The sequence below is a fragment of the Rhagoletis zephyria genome, unplaced genomic scaffold (assembly GCF_001687245.7).
Source record: "Rhagoletis zephyria isolate East Lansing unplaced genomic scaffold, Rhagoletis_zephyria_1.1 Rzeph_scaffold_01116, whole genome shotgun sequence".
Classification (NCBI taxonomy): domain Eukaryota; kingdom Metazoa; phylum Arthropoda; class Insecta; order Diptera; family Tephritidae; genus Rhagoletis; species Rhagoletis zephyria.
This window is the reverse complement of record NW_016158200.1, coordinates 100,543-107,507: the sequence shown is the minus strand read 5'-3', so window position 1 is coordinate 107,507 and position 6,965 is coordinate 100,543. Positions and strand designations below refer to the sequence as shown.

The window sequence follows — 6,965 nt, the reverse complement described above, 5'->3', positions numbered from 1 at the left end:
AACGCTTTGCCGGATATGAAACAAAACAAGAAAATTTTTAGCAAAAAAAAAACGACTTCAACTCTCATATAAAAAAAAAATATATATATATATATCTCATGATCCACTGATCGGATCTTAACCAGATTAGTATGGGACCACCTCTGAGACACTACCTTTCCGATGCAAAAATAATTATCGAAATCGGTTGACGTGGTCCAAAGTTATGCGGTAACATACATAAAAAAAAAAAAAAAAAGATTCCGACGAACTGATAACCTCCTCCTTTTTTGGAAGTCGGTTAAAAAGGGACGAAAACGAATAAATGAAACATAACAATGCTCAAATCAAAATTAAGCGCACAGCGATGCAGCGATGTTGTTGATACTGTGCATGAATGTATGGATATGCAACAACGTTGTGTATGTACATATGTACAGAGAGAACATTTTCTTTGCAGATCTTCCGCTGTATCGCTGCCTGCAAGGCGAATCCATACAAGGTGGTGTTAATTGATCAGCTGATTGGATATTTTTGTTCGTTTAAATCTTATTGTAAAAGTGACAATTGTGCAAAAAGAGTGAAAATTTCTTGAAAATGTTATGAAAATTATATTTCTTAGCGAAAATTTGTGGACATTTAGTCAAAACGTGTAAAACGTTATAAAAATGAGAAAGTGCGCGGGTTGTTTAAAACAAAATAAGAGCGGAGCGGGAAATTTTTTCTTGGTTCCAATCAACGATTTGGAACAGCTCGTGTGGTCTAAATCATCCCGAACGCATCTTGGAGCTAGAGATTACGTTTGTCCCGATCACTTCTCGCGCGCGGATATGATATGCGGTTGTACACAAGCCAGTTTGCTGGCAAAAGCTATTCTATTCGCACCATCGTCACAATCTTCTGGCTCCAATTGTTTAAAAAATAATAAACGTAACTTTGGGTAAGTTGTACAAAGATTGGTGTCCAAAAACTTAAAATTGTGTTTTTTAATTCAGCACTGAAATCGGTGTTTCCAATATACAGGCTGCAGATGTATCCCAGCATACATCACGCGTGAATAATGTATTCGGTAATACAATTTCACCATTGCCGTATACTTCCAACTACGTCGGTATCCCTGATACACGTAAATTTAGGTGAGTTATGAAATTATTCGTGTCCAAAATCTTCAAATGCAAATTTTTAATTCAGCATGGATGTCGATATCCCTACCGCAAACGCAAGTGTACCTGAGCAATTTTCACGCTCCATTTTCATACCTGATTCTGGAGTTTACACACAAGAAGGGTAATGTGAATAGATTTGATTTGAATAAAGAAAAATATCTTTAAAATACATATGTTTGTATAGATCTTGCTTCACGCAATTCCCAGACGTACAACTACCTCAGTTCTCGCATGTGAATTTAGCTTAGTAAGTATACTTAAACGCAATAACATGAAAATGTGTTACTTATACATATATACACAATAGTTCGTAGTTTTCTTTGCCGGAACCAACTAAGGCGCAGGTTACAGACTGCGGAACGCAAACGGAGTAAGTACATTACCACAGACAGTGTGATCTGATTTTTTTTTTGAGTATGCAGCTTTATAGTTTTGGAGCATTTAAAGTTAAATGCCCAGCTGGAAGAAGCGAATGCTGTCGTTAATAGAATGAAAAATATATTCTTTGCAGGACAAATTCGAAAGATGGTCCTCACCAGTAAGTTCTGATTTTTTAATGTACGAAATCAAGTGTCATAAGTAGGTATACATTTCTTAGAGATGGACTCGTGAAATGGTCACTTAAAGACATTTCTGATGCAATATGTCTGCACGCTGCGGGACCACGGGCATACAACCACTTGTATTGCGCTTCCCCACGTGTCTACACTGCAGCGTTGGTATCGTAAAAGCGATATAAGCGAGGGTCTCCTGACTGCATCAATTGATTGTATGCAACACAGGTCTGATCTTTCTAATGATGAAAAACTATGTGTTCTTGTATTCGACGAGATGAAAGTCGTTGAGTCATACGAATATGATCAGGCAGGAGACTATGTCCGAAGGCCTGCAAATACGTGCAAGTAGTAACGGCGCGTGGGTTACGGAAATCTTGGAAGCTATGATTTCGATTGTCAAATGAACAAAGAAATCTTATTTAGGATAATTTTGGCACTGAAACCCGCAAGTTTCCTAGTGGTGGCCGTCGTCTGCGATATGGGCCCTACAAATCGAAAGCTCTGGAAACAATTAGACGTGACAATGGGTAAGATCACCATTTGCTTTACTTCGGTTATGATGTCTGAATCTTTGTGAGTTAAACAATATTCAAAAATTTATAATCTTTACAGATAAGCCGTGGTTTGCACACCCTCACGATGAAAATGAACGAGTTTTCGTGTTCACTGATGCACCGCACCTGTTGAAATTGATAAGAAACCATTTTCTGGACTCAGGTTTGTTGTGGAAATGAAAGGTACTAAGAAGCAGGACGCTTGTTGATCTCCTTAAATACACCTCAAAAGCAGATGTATCCATTGCATTTAGGTTAACTGATGAGCACTTATCAGTTAAGGGAATAGGTAAGTAAATACTCTAGATATCTTTAACACTTATAACATTAAATAAATTAAAGGCCGTCAGAAAGTCAAATTAGCATCGCAGTTGTTTTCTCACACAATTGCCAATGCTATTAGACATTGCTATACATTAGGGTAGGAGTTATACAAACCTGTTGAGACAGCTGACTTTATTCAGCTTGTCAACGACTAGTTCGACGTTTTAAACTCGGACATGGATACATTCGGTTATCCGGGAAAGGTATTTCTTATACGCTTAAATTTTAACTCTTTTGATTTCGCTTTGAAACTTAAGGAACCATTTGGAACGGCCCTTTCAAGCCAATTAGTAGTGTTAGAGCGTATGAACGAATATATGTCTTGGCCTATAATACCAAACAAGAGGAGGTATTTCAGAAGGGAATACTTATGACTAACATAGCTTTAGTTGATTTGTATAACAGTGTTAAAACTAAATCAAATGTGGAATAGTTACTAACCCAAAACCTAAATCAGGATGTCCTGGAGCACTTTTTTGGTGCAATACGCAGCAATACGGTGCAATACCACCCAAGTCCACAGGAATTTAAATATGGGATGCGGAAGTATATTTTAGGTATAGCTGTTATATCAGTTACTTCAAATATGATGTTTTTCTTATCCTTATCTTATTTTAGCTCGCAACACGGAGTGCCTCCATAGGAGAGGGAACGTGTCAAACGACAAAAGTCAATGGCTATGTTTTAAANTTGATTTGTATAACAGTGTTAAAACTAAATCAAATGTGGAATAGTTACTATCCCAAAACCTAAATCAGGATGTCCTGGAGCACTTTTTTGGTGCAATACGCAGCAATACGGTGCAATACTACCCAAGTCCACAGGAATTTAAATATGGGATGCGGAAGTATATTTTAGGTATAACTGTTATATCAGTTACTTCAAATATGATGTTTTTCTTATCCTTATCTTATTTTAGCTCGCAACACGGAGTGCCTCCATGGGAGAGGGAACGTGTCAAACGACAAAAGTCAATGGCTATGTTTTAACGAAACACCGACGCAGTCGAACTCAGCTGACAGTAATGGCATAAGTACCGACGAGCTTAGGCGTATATTTTCAGAATAATGGGAAATGGAGCCGGAAGTTATAGATGCGCTTGATACCTCTCAACCCGATGACTGCGGTTTTCTCGAAGAGGATGCTTTGGAATACATTTCGGGCTATATGCTAAGAACGCTTCGTCTGGAGGAGCACACAAGCTCTGAAAGCTCGTTCACCTGGGTGGACCAAGTGTCGAAGGGGTATCTCAAGAAACCGTCATCGCAATTTTTGAGTGGCGTGAAAGCATTGGAGCATATTTTCCATAATCTTAATGCTTTGCAAATATCCCATTGCCAAACCATTTACCGGCGGTTGATGGAAAAAAGCACGGAAGCTGAACTCCCCGAAAGCGCGAAACGGCTATTTTTCAATTGCCGCATTCATTTCCGTGTTCGTAACTTAAATAGACAAGGGCCTATCCGAAAGGCAAAACAGAGGGTAATGGGTTACAAGAAGTTTCTGAATATCAACCTCTGAGCATAGTAAGAGAACTGTAAATATATTTTGCATTTAATTCCTTTTTTTATNCAAGGGCCTATCCGAAAGGCAAAACAGAGGGTAATGGGTTACAAGAAGTTCCTGAATATCAACCTCTGAGCATAGTAAGAGAACTGTAAATATATTTTGCATTTAATTAAATTTTTTAATTTAGTTACTTTTTAGTATTTTGCATTTACTTCTTTATTTTTGCATTATTTTCTGCTGATTTGTATTTTTATTTGAACACGTTACTTTAAACTATTAAATAAGTTTTTCATAAATACAATTTCTATTTTTTATTTTGTAGCAATTTACTGGACTTTAACACCCGGCCAACGCCTCAAATGAGTTTCCGATAGAGGATACATTTACCAAGTTGATTGAAATAATTATGGGCCTTAACCCGAAAACTGAGCCGTACTGCATATAACGTATAAAACGTATATAACGTAACATATATAACTAAATACATCTACATACACGTATAGCACACGATCTTCAAAAGTGACTCAAAATTTTTGGATAAAATTTTTGTTTTAATTTGATATTTATGTACTACGGAGTATTTTTTCGCATACCTGTAATTTGGAGTTGTGTCAGATTTGAAGATTATGTGCGATATGTAGAGTGCCTTAATTCATTATTGCGTTTTTTATATTTTACTTCTCTTAGTTACTAGTTACAATAGCGAAAGTCATATTTTGTATTGTAATAATACAATTAGTTCGCTTTACTTGTCCGGGTGCAGAAAAAGCGGTCGCAATGAACATATATTCTACACTTTGGGAAACTTAAGTAGTTTTACTAATTACACCATTTATGTGAAAGCGTATACTGTGGATCATTCACTAACTAGCAATTGTGTGCCCATACAAACTTTAATCGGCGGTATGTTAAAATAGTGTTCACAACATTTAGCGACTTACTAAACTTATCTCATTTTAGTTCCTTCGCGTCCATCTCATACAAAATTCGATGATTCGAAGGATATCACAATTCATTGGCGACAACCTGAAGTGCCTTCGGGATGCGTTGACTACTACGAAGTAATTGTTGAAACGAAACTAGGAGAGATTGTAGAAAGTCGTCACATTTCGCGCATAACAAATGGCATGCTGTGCACTATAAGGAAACCACGCTGCTACAATAGCGATTTTAAGTATACGATTACTGTGTTGGAGTTAATATAGCATATTTTAATGAAATAGATGCAAATATTATGCATATTCAGAATAATAGCCAACTGCATGATATGTACGTTACTTCTGCTAACGATAAATTGGGCTGCATTGAGGCAGTAATGTCACCGTTGCACTTTTACAAAACACATATAGAATTCAGACTGTGGAAGACGCAACTTACTGAAATTTGGACCTGAAAACTTTGGGACTTATTCCTTTTATTAGGGTGTCGCTACCTCTGAAAAGGATACGACGGAAATAGCGCTGGTATAACTTTTGCGGTTTTTTTTTTTAATGATCATTATTCATTAGTGACAAAATAAAACTCAATAATAACTATTATCTTTGAGCGAAAAAATCAAAATCGTAGAATAATCATTATTTTTGATCGAAAAAATAGAAATCAAGTAACAATAATTACCTTTGAGCGAGAAATTAATACTCAAATATTAATTATTATTTTTAATCTTTATTGATTAAACTCGAAAAATAAAAATCATTGTAAATTACAGTAGGGCGTGAGTATACGTGAGTATAGTAAAAACCAGGGACGTGAACCGGATGAAAAATTTTGTCGGTTCGATTCAGCGGTTCGAACCGTTTTTGCACTTTTGGATTGGTTCGTCAAAACCGGTTTCTTGGTCTTTGAACCGGGGTTTCGGTTCGGTTCAACGGTTCGAAAAACAAACAAATAATAAAGTCTAAGTTCGGAAGGAGCCGGCGCAAGTATTAAATATATGATTTTCACCTTTCCGAAACCCACCACAACATGGCAAGTAAGGGTGTATCAATTTTGAGTAATTTAGCGTCCTTAAATTTCGAAATACTGAAGTTTCAAGCATTTCTGAAATTTACCGTTATATGAACAGCGGCCTCAATTTTAGTCTGATTTCAATAATTTGCTTTTATTTGGCAAGCACAATAGCCATACCGAGTTTGGTATAAATTGGTAGACCCGTGACCGAGATACATATATGTGATCATAAGTGGGCGGTGCCACGCGCGTTTTCCAAAATTTTATCATAAACGTATTTCTTCTGTCTTTCTGTCACATGGTAGGTATTACCATGTTTAACAAAAATAAAAAAAGTGGGTACATTTATCTATTAAAACATGGTTGAAACGAACCTTTAAACCTTTATGGAAAGTGGTTCGGTTTTTGGTTCGGATCAAACATTTGTGGAAAATTTCGGTTCGGTTAATGGTTCAGTTAATTAATAGAAAAAAGCGGTTTTCCGGTTCAAAACCGGTTCGGTTCAAACCCGGTTCACGTCCCTGGTAAAAACTGTTTTACGACGATCACAACTTTTTAATTTTTTTGGTTAAAATTTAAAAAATAATGATTATTTTCCGTCCCTGCTAATAATACAATTTATTTGGACTATAAATGTTATCATTCTTAATGAAAGAATAAACGTGCAAATTTGTACATTCCAGGAATGTGTTTTATTAATATATTTATCGTGATTTACATTTGCATTCCACCGAATAGGTTTGTTCAAATGTTTGTTATCACAATCCTTTGAACACGACCTCAATTGTTTCTTTAGTACTTTGTTGATCTTAAGAAAAAAATCGAGCCATTTCACATGCATACATACATATCGTCACCTGAAATGCAAAAAGACGTAACAACATCGTAACTGAAAAGGAAAAAGTCGTGACTAATATTCTTTATTT

At 36.2% G+C, this 6,965-nt stretch overlaps 1 long non-coding RNA gene across 1 annotated transcript; it reads left to right on the top strand.

Annotated features, from left to right (window-relative positions):
* Positions 1-4,516: 4,516 nt before the first annotated feature.
* On the top strand, positions 4,517-5,125 carry LOC108362843 (uncharacterized). Its single transcript, XR_001847522.1, has 3 exons — positions 4,517-4,553; positions 4,777-4,992; positions 5,050-5,125. It is a non-coding gene; the product is annotated as an uncharacterized LOC108362843 (long non-coding RNA).
* The last annotated feature ends 1,840 nt before the right edge of the window (positions 5,126-6,965 follow it).